We start from the raw sequence: 18,317 nt of genomic DNA on the forward strand, positions 1-18,317 counted from the left end.
TCCATGTAGGTGTGTACTATGTACATTTATGTAGCATATGTAAACCGGTGCAGATACTCACAAGCAGCCTGGGAATCAGCAATTCTCTTGCTATTTGTGTTATTGCATTATGGGCAATATGTCAGAAAACCACAGCTTTATTTTCCATATAATAGACACCTATTATTAGGGAGAAGTTCACAAATTGGCCTGATGGGGGCAGCAGGACTGCGGCGATCACATTCTTTTGTGATTTACTACGTCTGTTTTCTGACAGAAGCTGACAACAGAACGCAGCCAGTGACTGTGACTGGAAGTGAGCAGCTAATGTCTGTAAAGGTAACTAAATCTGGATGTAACTTCTATACGTCTGATTGTGCTGTTGATGTTGTTGACCTATAACTAACGTGTAATCAGTCACCTGTTCACATGCTCTATATATGCAAATGAGTGACGCGTTTACACTTACAATTGGTAAGAAGTAAATTGAACCTGTTCTTCCGGATCAGCCATAGCTCAGCGGTTCCTTCTTGAACATTCAATTTCAATGAATTAATCCCTTCGGGAGTTCGAGTCCCGCGGGCGCCATCTGGTCCTTTTACTAATTGTTAAAATAGTTTTTATATATATATGTTTTAAAACAATAATTTATTCACACTATTTTTACTTTCATGTGTATTTCAAGAATTCTAGTATTAATTTAAATAATTTAAGGTTAACTCGTTCATGATAATGTTCTGAGTGATCAACTACCCAAATACATTTAGGAAACGTAATTTACATATATTTTGAAATGTGCGTGTTACTTTCTGGTACCAAGCTCGTTTTTTGTATGTCAGGCTTTGCTTCCCCATCTTTAATGGACTTGCTGGGAGGTTTAGTTCTACAACTTCTGGAGAGTCATACAATGCCAGCTTTGATTCAGTGTGGTTTAATAAATAGAGGTTTGTGAAACATATACTGCAGAGGAACACAGCGCAGGGGTGGGTGTATTTTTGATGTGAAATTAAACTAGGTCTCTTAATAAATTATTACCAATACTTTCAATGGTTATTTTTTTTTAAACTGCTGCATAGGTACTAATCCTGCAGGATCCCTCTGAAAATCATCATCAGCACCAGGCTTTTCTTACACCTTAGCAAATTTAGCCTAGATTCTTGCAATCAGAAAATAAGCAGGAAAAGCAGGAAGTACAATGACACTGAAAAAGAGTGAGATTGGCAGTATATTACTGTATATTGTCCCTTTTTTATTCATTGAGGGAAACTGCAAATTATGTTGACCTCTCATAAATAACACCATTCACAGCAATCTATTTAAAAAAAAAATAAGGAGACAGATTACAGATTGAGTACTTTCCTATTTGTTAGGCGAGGTTGAATTCAGTTTGATATTTAATTTTTTTTTATATCTATCTCTACTCATTGAACAAAAGATTAGTTCTCCTTACACTGGGAGTACCACCATTGTGTATACATCTGTGGATGTCCACAGTTTATTTTTTTTAATCAAATCTCAGTCTTGTTATTTTGTTATCAGTTATCCGAATATTACACCTTTTTGTTATCATGTTATCAACTCCTGCTCACCGATGTTTGGAAATGGATGAGCATAGACCAACCGTAGCTAATCATAAGAATGCTCATAGCAGCTGGAGAGGAATATGCTGGTCAAGTGGGAGGCAGTGACCTGTCCCGCTGTGCCGGGACGCCATCTGGGGGTACGGCCAGCACAGCTGTGAGGGGCCCGGACAGACTAGGGGCCCGGACAGACCTTCTGTTCGGGCCCCCTAGACTGTCCGGGTCCCTTAGTGTGACTGACTGGACCCCTTCTCCTCCGCGCTGCTGCTCCCAGGCGCTGATAGGCTGTGAGCGCGTGGCACAGTGACATCATCACTGCGCAACGCGCTCCCAACCTATCAGTGACCGGGAGCAGCAGCGCGGAGGAGAAGGTAAGTTAAATGAGCATTAATTTGATAGGGGAGGGGGAGATAGGAGAGGGGGACACTTACTGTGATTGGAGGGAGGGATAGGAGAGGGGGACACTTACTGTGATTCAAGGGGAGATAGGAGAGGGGGACATTTACTGTGATTGGAGGGGGGGATAGGAGAGGGGGACACTTACTGTGATTGTAGGGGTGGATAGGAGAAAGGGGCCCTTACTGTGATTGGAGGGGGGGATAGGAGAGGGGGACATTTACTGTGATTAGAGGGGGATTAAGAGAGGGGAACACTTACTGTGGTTGGAGGGGGGATAGGAGAGGGGGACACTTATTGTGATTTGAGGGGGGGATAGGAGAGGGGGACACTTACTGTGATTGGAGGGGGGGATAGGAGAGGGAGACACCTACTGTGATTGGAGGGGGGATATGAGAGGGAAACACATACTGTGATTGGAGAGGGGGGTAGGAGAGGTGGGACACTTACTGTGATTGGAGGGGGGGATAGGAGAGGGGGACACTTACTGTGATTGGAGGGGGGGATAGGAGAGGGGGACACTTACTGTGATTGGAGGGGGGATAGGAGAGGGAGACACTTACTGTGATTGGAGGGAGGGATAGGAGAGGTGGGACACTTACTGTGATTGGAGGGGGGATAGGAGAGGGGGGCACTTACTGTGATTGGAGAGAGGGATAGAAGAGGGGGACACTTACTGTGATTGGAGGGAGGGATAGGGGAGGGGGACACTTACTGTGATTGGAGGGAGGGATAGTAGAGGGGGACACTTACTGTGATTGGAGGGGGGATAGGAGAGGGGGATGCTTACTGTGATTGGAGGGGTATAAGAGAGGGGGACACTTACTGTGATTGGAGGGGTGGATAGGAGAGGGGGACACTTACTGTGATTGGAGGGAGGGATAGGAGAGGGGGACACTTCATCATCATCATCATCATTTATTTATATAGCGCCAACATATTCCGTAGCGCTTTACAATTGGGGACAAACGTAATAAACTAATAAACAAACTGGGTAAAACAGACAAAGAGGTGAGAAGGCCCTGCTCGCAAGCTTACAATCTATGGGACAATGGGAGATTGACACATGAGGTTAAGTATACATTTTGCATCTTGGCCCAGCCAGACTGCAAAGGTAAGGTGACTCATAAGCTAAATACACTGTGATTGGAGGAGGGGATGGGAGAGGGAGACACTTACTGTGATTGGAGGGAGGGATAGGAGAGGGGGACACTTACTGTGATTGGAGGAGGGGATAGGAGAGGGGAACACCTACTGTGATTGGAGGAGGGATAGGAGAGGGGGACATTTACTGTGATTGGAGGGGGGATAGGAGAGGGGGACACTTACTGTGATTATGAAGGGGGGCGGATGTATGGCGAAGAGGGAGGAGGCATGTATGGGGGGCCCTGCCAGATTATTTAGTACAGGGCCCCAGAGTCTGACTGCAGCCCTGTTGCTGTGTGTTGTGTAAGTGAGACAGAGCTGTATATGACAAGGGCAGTGTCATGATATCAGAATCTGAAAACTCCCCTGAGGAGTCAGCTAGAAGGGCCATGACTGTAGGAGGGAGCTTGTTGCAGGTCTCACTGTGTTAGGGTGTGTGTGTGTGTGGGGGGGGGGAGAGGGGTGTAAAGCGCAGTTGTGGATTCGTAAGGGCTAAGTGGCAGATCAGGTAGAGGAAATATTAGGATTCTGGGAGTCAGAAGGTGGGTTAGCCCAAGTGAGAAGCAGGAGGGGATGATGTGAGCAGCACATGCCCGCAGGGGCAGACAGATAGTTAAAAGCAATTGTCGGCCTCTCTTCCCACCCTTTTTCAGGAATTAACAATGATGCTCTGGTACTGCTGTTTAGTGCTTGTAGTGGCATAGTCTTGTAGCGGTGAAGTGGAAAGAAAGATGGCTGAGGTGGAGGACTATGAAATCATTGAGGTATGTTTTGCAGAAAACGGTCTGGAGTGTCTGTTGTCATAGCTGTGAAGAGCAGAGTCATAAGCAATGGCAGGGTCAGCCGAAGCAGCCGGACCCTGAAAGGGCTGGATAAGTAGGAAAGGGTGACAACAGGTGGTGGTACTAGAAGAAAAAGGGCGGAGTCTCCCACTTTGTTTGGAATGCCGGTGAGTCAGTCCTGGTTTGTCATAGAGAAGGTTATTAGTGTAAGTGGGCTACACAGAGACTCTGACACCAGAAGAAGACAGGAGGCACATAACTGCCCCCCTGCTAACTAGGCTTGTAATACAGATTACGACACAGGAGGTTACAATCTCTGGGCGGGGGCATAGAAGTGGATTAAGGAACCAGCAGACGAGGACAGCTAGGCTGCCAAAATGGTGGAGCCCTAAAGGTTGTAAAGCCCAACAGGATGGCTTTAATTCCAAAGAAGAGGCAGTAAGTGCGGGTGTACATAAGGCAAGTTAGAAAAGCAAAATGATCCAATGTCTGTATGTGCATGTTGCTCTTGGCTGTATTTTCTCTTCTCAGGTGGAGATGTCTCCAGCGATAAGGTGGCTAATGTACCTACTGGGAGTGAAGGGCGCGTGCTGGTAGATGGTGGTTGTGGAGAAGGGAAATCGGCAACCTCGAATGATAGCTGGCTGAGAGTCCCTTCAACTGTAGCAACTGGCGGCACTGGGGAAATTCGGCAGCTCACATCAGGTAGCAGCACAGACACATTAAAAATGCTTTATGAGCATTGCTTACATAAACATTACAGTAGATGACTATAACATACAAACAGGAATACATGGTGTACAGTGATAAAATAGCGTAAGGGCAATCTCAGCCTCTGCATGTTCAGGGAGCTCAGCTACAGTTGCGTGGTCAGGAGCAGCTTTAGTGGCGCCATGTAGTATGCAGATTATTGAAGCAGAACCTGGGTCAGGGTTGAAGGGGCCAGTCCCGGGAAGAGTCACAGGGAGGCATATGTATTGCAGTTAGGCTTGCATTTGGCCCACTTTTAAAGATCGGGTTGTGGAAATGATAGTAAAGGAGAATTATGGGCTAGAAATCAAGTCCTTGAGATGCTTGTTAATGTGTTGCAGACTCTTGTGATAATTGGCAGTATTATCGGAGAGAAAATCAAAAAGAAGGCACATCCTTATTTAAGTATATTCATTCATACCCATATGTGTCCTGTCTCCGGCTATCTCTCAGCAATCTCATCTTGGAGGTTCCACCACTTTCTTAAACTCAATATTTCTAAAACCAGCTCATTCTCACCATAGAAGCCACCAAAACTCTTATACACTCCCTTGATTACGGTAACCTCATTATCTCTGTCCTATAAACTCTCGCCTTGCACCACTTCAGTCTATCCTCAGTGCTACTGCCCGTTTTATTTTTCTGTCCTGCCAGTCACTACATTGGCTCCCCACGACCTGCAGAATTAAATTTAAATTACTCCCCCTCACCTACAAAGCTCTCAACCATGCGACCTCCCACTTCTCCAATCTCATCTCTGCTCACACCCCTTCCAGGTCCCTCCGCTCTGCCGCCGCCCAACTACCACACTTACCACCTCTTTGCAGCAGAGTTTCATGAATATGGTGTTGGTGGTTTAACATTCACTTTAACATATCAATACTACATTGAATATTTGTATCGCCACCTATATGTAGAAGGTGCATTTTGAATCTTTCCATCCTACACATTTGAAATATAATATTCCCAAGTGCAGTGCTATGTAATAAATTGGAGCTTTATAAATAAAAGATTAGAATAAGAATTAATCCAGGCTGTGTAACCAATGTCATAGCTAATGTGTGTCACGAGCCGCGGCGGTACTCACAGCCGCCGCGTCTCGCTTCCTGTCGGTCCCAACGTCCCGGCCGTCACCATGACGACCGGGACGTCATTTCCTTCCAACTCCCGACCGTTGCCAAGGCAACGGTCGGACGCTTCCTCAGCGCCGTGTCCTGGCAGCCAGGCGCGCATGCGCTCTAGGGACAATCAGGCAGATTTAGCCTGTGGCTGAATTAGCAGGCATTAGCCTGCAGGTGTGGATTTCAGGGCTAAGCCCTGATTGGTCTTGCTAGGTGCTGGCAATTAGCCTACAAGTGTGGCCTTGTCTAGGGGCAGGTTCTGATTGGTTGTGGGTTGTATTTAAGGCAATGAGGTCTGCTGCCTCATTGCCGGTTATAGCTTCTGTGCTCCAGTCTGCTGACCTGCTTGTTCCAGTTCCTGTATCCTGTATCTACGTTTGACTTCCCGTGTATGACTATTGGCTTCGTATTGGACTTCGCTTGTGTTTCCTGTGACCCTGATCCTTGGCTTGTTTACCCGTTCTGCTACTTTGCCTGTGACCTCTGACCTCAGCTTGTTCATCATTACTGTTACCTGCTGCCGGCCTTTGACCTCTGCGTGGACCTGACTCTTCTTGCCTGGGTTCTCCCCAGCCGGTACACACTTCACGACCCTCTGTCAGTCTGCAGCCCAGTCTGTCCCCACCATCAGGGGCTCCAGTGAACACCTGACTGGCAGAGTAGACTCCGGGTTGTGTTGTGCCGGCTGGAGGGGTTCCTAACATTATAACCGGCCCACTCACAGAGACAAGGTTAGAATGGATACAAGTGGATCCACACCGTCTCCGGCACAAACCCTAGCAGGCCACGTTGAGTCCTTGTATCAGATGATGCAGGGATTGGCTGAGCGTATGTCTGTTCAAGAAGAAACCACAAAAGCTTCACAACCGACTCCAGGTCCCATCTGTGAACCCAAAATGAACTTACCAGATCAGTTCTCCGGAAATAGAACCCTGTTTCGGAACTTCAGGGAGAGCTGCAAGCTCTATTTTCGGATGAGACCCCGCTCCTCCGGTTCAGAGCAGCAAAGAGTTGGGATTATTATTTCCCTTCTACAGGGTGACCCCCAGTCCTGGGCGTTTTCTTTGCCGCAGACCAGTCCGGCCATGCAGTCCGTAGACTCCTTCTTTGAGGCACTGGGTCTACTGTATGATGACCCGGATCGAGTGGCCTCCGCGGAAGCTCATCTACGGTCCTTGAAACAAGGCCGACGGTCGGCAGAAGAATACTGCGCTGAATTCCGTAGATGGTCACCTGATAGTGGATGGAACGACCCTGCCTTACGAAGTCAGTTCCGTCTCAGCCTATCTGAACAGATTAAAGATTCTTTGGTGCAATACCCGTCTCCTAGTTCTCTGGAGGATCTGATGCACCTCTCCATTAAAATTGACAGGAGATATAAGGAGCGGAAAACTGAAAAGGAAACATCATCACCTCCATCCGCCTTCGTTCCTGTTTCCCAGGATGGTGAGGAGCCTATGCAATTAGGAGCATATCGTCTCTCTTCTGAAGAGAGAGACAGGAGACGTTCGCAAGGTCTATGTCTATACTGTGGCATAAAAGGCCACTTCTCCCGTTCTTGCCCAAATAAGTCGGGAAAAGACCATGCCTAGGGAATGAGGGGAAAGTTCACCTAGGTCTGCAAATTATCTCCCCGAAAAATGCTGTATTAATCCCTGCACAGCTCACCTTCCGGGCTCGCTCTGTGGACCTGTCGGCCTTCATTGATAGCGGAGCTGCAGGCAACTTCCTTGATATTGGGTTTGCCCGCTCTGCCGGAATTCCGATGGTAAAACTCAACTCTGCCATTACTGTCTGTGGCTTAGACGGAGGTCCGTTGCCTGGTGGCAAGATTTCCTGGGAGACCCCGCCACTACAGTTGAAGATCGGAGCTCTCCATTCTGAGTCAATCACCTTCTTCCTGATCGATTGTTCGTCGGTTCCTATGATCTTGGGCCACCCATGGCTTTCCTGTCATAACCCTGTCATAGACTGGGTAAAAGGAGAGATTGTCAAGTGGAGTACTTATTGTACACAGTCTTGTTTGTCACTGTCTCTGCGTATGATTCAGCCTATTCCGGAGCGGCTTCCCTCACAGTATCATGAATTCTGGGACGTGTTCTCCAAGAAGGCTGCTGATACCTTACCGCCACATCGTGACTTTGACTGTGCCATCGAACTTATTCCTGGTTCCAAGTTACCTAAGGGGCGTTTGTATTCCCTTTCTGCTCCAGAAACAAAATCCATGCAGGAGTATATCGACGAAAACCTGGAGAGAGGCTTCATCAGGCCATCTAAGTCTCCCGTAGGAGCAGGATGCTTCTTTGTATCAAAAAAAGACGGAGGGTTAAGACCTTGTATTGACTACCGGGGATTGAATCATATCACAGTAAAGAACACCTATCCCCTTCCGCTCATCTCGGTATTGTTTGATCAGCTAAGAGGGGCTACTGTCTTCACTAAAATCGACCTTCGCGGAGCATATAATCTCATCCGTATCAAAGAAGGAGATGAGTGGAAGACGGCATTCAATTCGCACTCTGGCCACTACGAGTATCTGGTCATGCCGTTTGGCCTTAGCAATGCACCTGCAGTGTTCCAGGACTTGATCAATGAAGTTCTTCGGGAATTCCTTGGTTGTTTCGTGGTCGTCTATTTAGATGATATCCTCATCTATTCCAGATCTTGGCCCGCCCATCAGACTCACGTCAAACAAGTTCTACAGAAATTACGAGAGAACCACCTGTACGCTAAGCTGGAAAAGTGTGAGTTCGAGGTACAGAGGGTATCCTTTTTAGGCTATGTAATCTCTTCTGAGGGATTCTCCATGGATCCAGCTAAGGTCCAGGCTTTTTTGGATTGGGTGCAACCCAACAATCTTAAGGCGGTGCAGAGGTTCCTGGGCTTCTCCAATTATTATAGGAGATTCATTCACAACTTTGCCGACATTGTGGCTCCCATTGTCGCTCTGACCCGTAAAGGAATGGATCCAACTAATTGGTCGTCCCAAGCAGCAGCCTCATTCGAAAGCCTGAAAAAGGCCTTTGTCTCCGCTCAGGTCCTTAGACATCCGGATCCAGCTAGGACATTTATTCTTGAGGTCGACGCCTCTGACATCGGTGCCGGTGCCATCCTATCGCAGAAGGATCCTCATACTAATCGTCTGCACCCATGTGCTTATTTCTCCCGTCAGTTCTCTTCAGCGGAGGCCAACTATGATGTCGGTAATAGAGAACTATTGGCAATCAAATGGGCCTTCGAGGAGTGGCGGCATTGGTTGGAGGGTGCTTCACATCAGATCTCTGTCATTACCGATCTCAAGAATTTACAATATATACAGTCAGCCAAACGTTTAAATCCCAGACAGGCCCGGTGGGCGTTATTCTTTACCCGGTTTAACTTCCTGATCACCTACCGACCAGGCTCCAAAAATGTCCGGGCAGATGCCCTTTCCAGAAGTTTCTCGGCACACCACATTCCAGTCACTATCCCAGAGCCGATTATTCCTCCTTCTGTAATCCATGCCGGGTTGACCCAAGATCTGAGTATCACACTTCAGAGATTCCAGAAATTAGTCCCTGATACTACTCCGGAGCGACGTCTCTTTGTTCCAGTCCATCTAAGGAAGGCGGTTATTGCAGAGGCGCATAACAGTAGGGTTCCTAGGATCCGCCCAATAGGCCAGTTAGTTCCTTTGGCACCACCTGCAAAACCATGGACCCACTTGTCCATGGACTTTATAGTGGATCTACCACCTTCTGCAGGACACAATACCATTTGGGTCGTGGTAGACCGGTTCAGCAAGATGTCCCATTTAGTTCCCTTACCCAGACTGCCTACAGCTCGGGATTTGGCCGTCTTATTCATTCAACATATTTTCCAGCTCCATGGACTCCCTACTGACATAGTTTCCGATCGGGGTTCTCAGTTCATAGCGCAATTCTGGAGATCTTTCTGTACCCTTCTCGGAATCAAGGTTAGTTTATCATCCGCATATCACCCTTAGTCTAATGGGCAGACCGAAAGAGTTAACCAGTCCTTGGAAAAGTTTTTGCGATGCTACACGTCAGAGTTCCATGATAATTGGTCTTCCTTGTTACCCTGGGCGGAATTTGCCTGTAACAATTCCTGTCATTCATCTACTAAAACTTCTCCGTTTTTCTGCAATTATGGTTTTCACCCCAGATCTAACTCCCTGTATTCGCTTAACCCAGTTGGTGTCCAGGAGATCCGTTCCACTGCAAGAGATCTCAGAGTTATCTGGAGGAAAGTACAGGCATCTCTGAAACAGGCTTCAGTTGTCGCAAAAAAAAATTCGGATCGCCACCGTACCATCTGCTCCTTCAAGGTAGGCCAGAGAGTGTGGCTGTCTACAAAAAACATTAAACTCAGACAGCCTTGCAAAAAGTTGGGTCCCAAGTTCATCGGCCCGTTCCTTATCATCAAGCAGGTTAATTCTGTTGCATTTAGGTTAAGAATTCCGGGCTCGTTGAGAATTCCCAACACATTTCACTGTTCTCTGTTGAAGCCGGTATTATATCCTACTCAAATCCAGTCTTCAAATTTGCCTGAGAGAAAATCAAACAGATCACCAAGATACGTTGTTCAGAAGATCTTGGATTCCAAAAAAGTGCAAGGTCAGGTGCACTTCCTAGTGCAGTGGAGGAATCGTGGGTTAGAAGAACGGTCTTGGATCCCACGGAGACAATTCGATGCTCCTAAACAGTTGAAGGAGTTCTTTAAAAAATTTCCAAGGAAACCGGGATGTCGGGGTTCCTTAACCCCTCCTCAAGGGGGGGGTACTGTCACGAGCCGCGGCGGTACTCACAGCCGCCGCGGCTCGCTTCCTGTCGGTCCCAACGTCCCGGCCGTCACCATGACGACCGGGACGTCATTTCCTTCCAACTCCCGACCGTTGCCAAGGCAACGGTCGGACGCTTCCTCAGCGCCGTGTCCTGGCAGCCAGGCACGCATGTGCTCTAGGGACAATCAGGCAGATTTAGCCTGTGGCTGAATTAGCAGGCATTAGCCTGCAGGTGTGGATTTCAGGGCTAAGCCCTGATTGGTCTTGCTAGGTGCTGGCAATTAGCCTACAAGTGTGGCCTTGTCTAGGGGCAGGTTCTGATTGGTTGTGGGTTGTATTTAAGGCAATGAGGTCTGCTGCCTCATTGCCGGTTATAGCTTCTGTGCTCCAGTCTGCTGACCTGCTTGTTCCAGTTCCTGTATCCTGTATCTACGTTTGACTTCCCGTGTATGACTCTTGGCTTCGTATTGGACTTCGCTTGTGTTTCCTGTGACCCTGATCCTTGGCTTGTTTACCCGTTCTGCTACTTTGCCTGTGACCTCTGACCTCAGCTTGTTCATCATTACTGTTACCTGCTGCCGGCCTTTGACCTCTGCGTGGACCTGACTCTTCTTGCCTGGGTTCTCCCCAGCCGGTACACACTTCACGACCCTCTGTCAGTCTGCAGCCCAGTCTGTCCCCACCATCAGGGGCTCCAGTGAACACCTGACTGGCAGAGTAGACTCCGGGTTGTGTTGTGCCGGCTGGAGGGGTTCCTAACAATGTGAAACATATTTATCATCCCAGTTAAAAGTAGCAAATTAAAAATTAATAATTGTATTTGTTCTTCATCATATGTGGTGTATTTGCCTATATGTACTTGTTCCTTCGTCTATGTGGTCTGTACTATGTACTTCCCAGCCACTTAGAAAGAATTCTTAAACATCAATTGTGTATAAGAGTAAAATATGAGTTAGTGTACATTTTGCTGAATGCTAAATAGTAATGGTACAGCACTCTGATCATAGGTATAGATAATGTTCTATTTCCTATCAGAGAAGATAAATAGATTGCTTAGCCGAGACTTGCATTAAATTTAAGAACTGAGGATCTTCTCTAATTGAAGGTTTAAGTAGAGAAAGTGAATTTAGTGTATTTTTGTAACACTTGAGTAGTCATTTTTGCAGGGCCAGAACTAAAGGGGGTGCAGCGGTTAGGGGGTCAGAGATGTGTGGGGGCCAGCCTGGTAATGACGGGTCACCTCTACCGTGAGGTCCCCGCTCCTCTTTGTGAATAATGCATCCAATAGCTAGAGGTAATTTTAGCCCTGGGAACGTACTAATGCCCTGATTGGCTACAGGTCAGGCCAGCCCTGGGAACAGGCTATTGCTCTATTTATCAACAGGTTGGGCTAACCTTGGAATTTTTCTAATGTCGTGATTGGCTACAGGTCAGTTTATCCCCGGGAACTTTCTAGTGCTCTAATTGGCTGCAGGCTGGTCTATCCCAGGGAATGTTGTAATGCTCTGATTGGCTACAGGTTGGGGAAGCCCTGGGGATGTTCTAATGCTTTGATTGGCTGCAGGTTAATCTAGCCCTATAGACCTTCTAATTCTCTGCTTGGTTACAGGTTGGGTTAGCCCTGGGAATATTCTAATGCGCTAATGCTCTCTAAGTCAGCCTAGCCCTGCAAATGATTTAATATTCTGATAGACTACAGGTTGAGCTATATGCCCACATCAGACTGCATGAATTCAGTACATTAAATTATATAATCATTGCTCAGATTCACTAATTAAGAAAATACCAGTCCTCAGAAACTTTGCCTCAACTACGCACATAGAGCCTATATGTGGAAACCAATGGGCAACATAGGAAGTCATAACATAAACAAACAAAGCACTTGACTTGTTTCTGCATTCTCTGCTCAGTCTGTTCCTGACATTACATTTTGTCCATAGCTGCAGATAATCCTCTGTAACGCAAGTAAAGTCGTACTCCTGGAACAGATACAGAGAACATGAACAATGAAGAATAAGTGCAATATAATAGCAAGAGAATCCTTGGGGGGAGGGTGGGGGGCTTCCAGTTGCCCAAAAACCCCCTTACACTTGAATTACATGAGTTATATAGTTGAGCAAGAGGAAGCAGCCTCTAGGAACCTCCTCGTTCTGTCTGCATTATAAATTATAACACTTTGTTTGCAGTCTAAGGCCCATTGTTCTGGCTAACTGCCAATGTTGTAAATAGCTTTGGCTTCAACAAAATGGCCACTGGGATTGTTCTTACTTTTGGCTCTAGTGCTTCTTGTGCTTCGGCTACAATGTTTCTGTGAGAGTAAGGAAAAGGAAATGCAGTAAAAGCAAGTTATTTGTGATATTCTGACTGATGTGATGTAGTGACTGAGTGACTAACACTAATTGCACTAATTTTTTTTTTTTACTTAAGATTTGAAGTAAGGATTAGTATTCATTTTGTTGTATTGCTTCACAAGACATTACATTATATTATTTTGGTAAAATGGTCAAGATTGATTTATTTAATGGAGGTTAATATTAATGTGTTTTTTTTTAATGAACAGCTTATTTCATGACATGATTCATTAGTCAGTAAGTAAAAGTCAGTGTCAGTACAAAGTGTCCCACTCCAATAATATACACACGTGTTACTCCAATGATTTTGAGATAGTAACAAGCTGTGAATCACTTACTTTTCATCGGTAATTTCACTTATGTTGCTCATGCTGCTTCACCTTACAATTCCAACAAATCTTAAAATAGCATTATAATGCACCAGTACAAAATGCTAAAAGTCTGTAAAAGTTAAATTACTAGTAAAATTTATTTTCACAGGTTGACAGTTTGCTCCAGTGACCTCTTGGACTGTTTGACATATTAGGAGCAATGGGGTCATAGCAAACAGTTTAGAGAAATGGAACATAAATCTACCATCGTCCACTAGATGTCGTTACAGTGTTAGCTGAATACAATTCTACCACAATCCACTAGATGTCGCTACAGTCTTAACTGAACATATGTCATTTGCATTTTGGAATCTTTTGAGTATATTGTTAGATTGTGATGACCTTAAAGGCATAAAGGTTCATGTAGAGTTGGACATATTTGCATCCCAAACGTTAGCTGGAAAAGATGCAGCCATGAAAAAGTGTGTTTGCATGCATATGTACAGTCGAAGGGGTCTCACTATGCATCCATTTATGCAACACTGGCATATGTGCCAGATTTATGTCGGGAGCAACAAGTGTAGCATTTAGATGTGGCCTGACAGCGCTAGTAGTAAATGCGCAAGTCCATTACACTATTTCTACACAATATAATAATGTAATCAAGTATCATATACACAACAGACCATAAAAAATATAAGCAAATACAAACACAAAATGCAAATCCAATTCAATTAAATTAGGTGAAATCAAATTAAATATTATCATCTGTTATGTTCCCTTTTAAAAATCCTTTCCTTCCACAGTCCAAATGGAAATATCAATTAAGTGATGCGAATAGCCCCAGAGGCGGAACTAATGAGCTCTGGGCCCCGGTGCAGGGTGGTGGGAACCGGGGCCCCTGACCCTCTGCATCTGCCATGCAGCGGGCCCCAATACCTCCAATGGCCCTGGTGCACAGCACCTGCTGCACCAATGGCAGTTCCGCCACTGAATTTCGTAACACTGTACAGAGAAAGTGCATCAGTCCCTGCTCCATTGGAGCTTACAGTCTAAATTCCCTAACATACAGAGACTAGGGTCAATTTAATATCAGCCAATTAACCTAACTAGTATGTTTTTGGAGTGTGGGAGGAAATCGGAGAAGCTGGATGAAACCGAAAACACAGGGAGAAAATACAAACGCCACACAGATAAGACCTGGTTCAGGAATCGAACTTATGACCCCAGAGCTGTGAGGCAGAAGTGCTGGCTTCATGTAATATAGCAGCCACACTAATATATGAAGTACTATCAGCAAGATGAATCTCAAGCATCCAATCAGAGACAGAAACGGCTACTTACAGACTTATGCCCATGTTTATAACATTTGTTTTGTTTGCAAATAAGCGCTCGCTATTAGGCATCAATAACAATCAACAACCTCTCTAACACAGGAGAATCAACTCCTCGTCTTGCGTACATGAAAACATTGACTAAACATGCATAGAAAGGCGTAATATAAGCATGTGCAACATATAAAGCACCAATCCGCATCATTGGGGCAATCACAAGTGGTTCATATTGCTGGTAACCAGTGGTGGGATTTAGCCGGTTCTCACCGGTTCACCAGAACCGATACCTAATTTTAGGCTCGGTTCGGCGGACCGGTGACTACAGGCTGAGTCCACCCTCTTTGTTGGTGGGGGGAGCAGGCCCTTTAAAAAAAAAATAATTAAAAATCACCTGTCCGCCGCATCGGCAGTCTTCCTCCCTGCTTCGTCTGTGTTCATTGAGGAGCGGCTCAGAGAGGAGTCAGCAGCAAGCAAGAAGACAGAAGACAAGAGAAGAAAGAAGACGAGAGAAAGGGAAAGTGAAGGATTGGAAGCAAGGGGGAGCAAAGGCAGCATGGCTGAGAGTGAAGGGGGAGCAAAAGCAGCATGGCAGAGTGATGAAGAGGGGCATTACTGTGGCATAATTTGAAATGGGGGCACTACTGTGTGGCATAACATGACTCATTGCTAGTATTATCTCGATGTTAGCAGCATAAAATAAGAAATATTTTACACACACATGCACACCTGGGTTTGACTAGATAACTACCTCTTGATATTGATATATTTTTGTTTACTTTAAACGGTCATTAGGGCAGAGAACCGGTTGTTTATTTGAATCCCACCACTGCTTGTAACCATTATCATCATCTGCTATTTGCCCCTACCCTTAACCACCCACAAATAATATGGCTTGGACAGGCGTATAAACAACTGTGTCCTGCTCTGCATAATTTTCGCGAACACACCCTTACTGTACCCAGCCTACGTGAAGACACCTCTTCCCTGGACCATTCCGCCTCTCCAGGTTCAAGAGGGTGAAGGTTCCAGAGACACACAATCTGCATAGGACCATATGCTGCTTGCATTATATTTCTGGGCATGCGCAGAGTGATTTCACGGAAGATACGCTACGCATAACACGCGGTCGATATATGTATATTGTGCCAGGGTTCCCCTTCCCTTGGGAAATTATTGCTTTACATTTTTGTCAAGGAGTATTTTGTCCATCGTTGGGTTTGGAATGATGCTTCATCCGTTCATATTTTCTTAATATAATATACCATAGATGGAGGAGAATGGGTCCATTGGTCACAGCAGGCTGTCATTATGAAACAGAATCTTCAGATAATCATGTGACATAGAGCTTAATCCATAGTTTCTTGACATCACAAGTGTCTGCACATAAGGGCTGGGGTAGAGGGGATTGTTCATTTGATGCTATTCATTTTGGACATGATTTATTACAGCCTTTATATCCTAAAGGTATGCCTGCATAAAACAGCAAATATAAAACATCTGCTAGGCATGAGATTACATAAATAAAACAAATATATCTGCTGCAGAATACATTGCTGTTAGCAGGACAGTATGCAGTGCAAGTCAGTGACTTGGAATGTGAGATGGACTTTCTCAGAAATATGGCAAGCACTTGGTAACAACTCGCAACAGCTCTTCTGTCAACAGATAATAGGTGAGAGAGTGCAGTTTACTCACTGCTACAAAATACTCTAAGGACTAAAATGCATGTTAAGTTCAGAATAATGCTGCCTTTATTTGACCTAATGATAAATATGTATGCTTGGTCTGACATTAGGATCTCAGCCTAGCCGGGAGGGCTTGTCAATGGGTTTGGGGAGCGAACGGATTTCCCTAGAATGGATGCAGCATATTTTCCATCTTAAACCTTATAAATCAGCTTCAAAGATTTTCCCAGAGTTCCAGGAAGGAAATAAAGTCATTAGTAAAAACTGAGGAGATGTTTTTTTTTTTTTCTGTAAAATGACTAAATGCTGTGAGGAGAATTGCCAGTAATTACAGTCTGGGTGTACTTTTGACACAGCTGCAGTATTATATTTTTCTTTTTATAACATGTATTTTATTGTTACTTCAAAGCATATTTTTCCATCTAATGCATGTCACCCAGAAGGAATTATTTCAGCACTTAAATGTACCTCCGTATAATATTAACTTTCTGAGGGCTGCAGTTTCATGTGCTTTGAATTCATAACAAAAAACGTTTCTTTCCAAGATGATTCGAAAATGTTTACAGAAGTAAATTTAAATAAATAATCAGTGCACTTAATTGGGTTCATGTCTCTATCAAAGAATAGGCAAAATTAGCAGGCTAATATCAGCTAAAATTGTATAGTATTTTTTTTTTTGCTCCCTCAAAGTGTACCCATTGACTACACCAGGGGTAGGCAACCTGCGACTCTCCAGGTGTTGTGAAACTACAATTCCCAGCATGCTTTGCCAATAGATAACCAGCAGATAGATGGCAAGGCATGCTGGGATTTGTAGTTTCACAACACCTGGAGAGCCGCAGGTTGCCTACCCATTGACTACACAAAGACTAGGCGGCCATTTTGTGGACCGAACCATTATACAGTTTACTAATTCACTGCCTCATGCCTCAAGAATATCACTAGTTCCTATGGGGAGAGTAACTTTACCGCACAATAATATAACAAAACCATTAACTGAGTAAAATATGCCTGCGTCATGAAATGTTTAATTTTTTTCTAGTGTGGGCTCTTGTTGCTGAATGTACTGATGGGCCCTGTACATACTAGTCTGGCTCTGGCTTCCATCTTTTCAGATAGAAATCATTTCCTGCAATAGCGCTTTCATCTAAGTATTATGCCACAAACATGGGAGGAATCTGTTTGAAGCTGCAAGTAATAGATTCTGGAAGACATTAAGAAATTTGTATTCTGTTCTCCTAGAACATCAATGTGTGATGACTTTAATATGAGTTATCATGCAGACCTGGTGGGTGTTGCTGAATATGTGGAACATTGAGCAATTTTCAAGATTTGTATGTACATGTGGCCCGCTAACACAGCCTGTGGGAATGTGATAAGATATTTGCATCTGTGTTATAAAAATGTAGGCTTGGATCACAAAGCATGCTGGGAATTGTACTTCAATGACAGAAGTAGCTGGGTAACCATACCATTCAAGTTTAATAGTAAACCATGCAGCATTAAGCAATATATCTGGTCTACAGTTATCTTATTTTCTAATATATGTCCCAAAATGTCTCAGACTATGATTATTATAGTTCAATAGAAGCAGGGACTGGCTGGCAAATTTTAGCCCGGAGGGGCAAAACTCAACTCAGCAGCATATTAGGAACATTTTAAAGGAGCGACCATGACCTGATCTGGGCATGATGCGAAGGGTGGTGCCTCCCCACCTCCTGTACTCTGGGATCTCCCGGTAGCCAGAGGAGTAAAGTTGCCAATTATGCTAGAAAATGAGGTACTAAGTAATCTAATTTGATTTTCATGGGAAGCATTGTGAGTCAAATGCTGAACTAAAGGCTGCTCTATATGTATATGGGTGATCTAATCATCCTTCAGGATGACAATGGATGTTACCATCAACATTAACATACCCTATGGTGTCAAATATGCTGATTGCAGTGAAATAGAGTGATGGCAAATGTGTGCCAAAAGCGATGAAGAAAGTGGGTGACTAAGCTATGACATTCATCTTATTGGTGAATACATGATCCCAGGCTCTATATTCCAAATTCCTCTTCTGTAATTATTTTGTGTGAAATCACTGTCTTTGTCAG

At 44.9% G+C, this 18,317-nt stretch overlaps 1 long non-coding RNA gene across 1 annotated transcript in view; it reads left to right on the forward strand.

Annotated features, from left to right (window-relative positions):
* Nucleotides 1–256: 256 nt before the first annotated feature.
* Nucleotides 257–18,317, forward strand: part of LOC142150182 (uncharacterized) — a 39,022-nt gene continuing 20,961 nt past the window's right edge. The window contains exons 1-2 of the long non-coding RNA XR_012691062.1: nucleotides 257–318; nucleotides 4,415–4,588. This is a non-coding gene — a long non-coding RNA (uncharacterized LOC142150182). The remainder of the gene's footprint in view (nucleotides 319–4,414; nucleotides 4,589–18,317) is intronic.

The sequence above is a fragment of the Mixophyes fleayi genome, chromosome 4 (genome assembly GCF_038048845.1).
Source record: "Mixophyes fleayi isolate aMixFle1 chromosome 4, aMixFle1.hap1, whole genome shotgun sequence".
NCBI classification, from domain to species: domain Eukaryota; kingdom Metazoa; phylum Chordata; class Amphibia; order Anura; family Limnodynastidae; genus Mixophyes; species Mixophyes fleayi.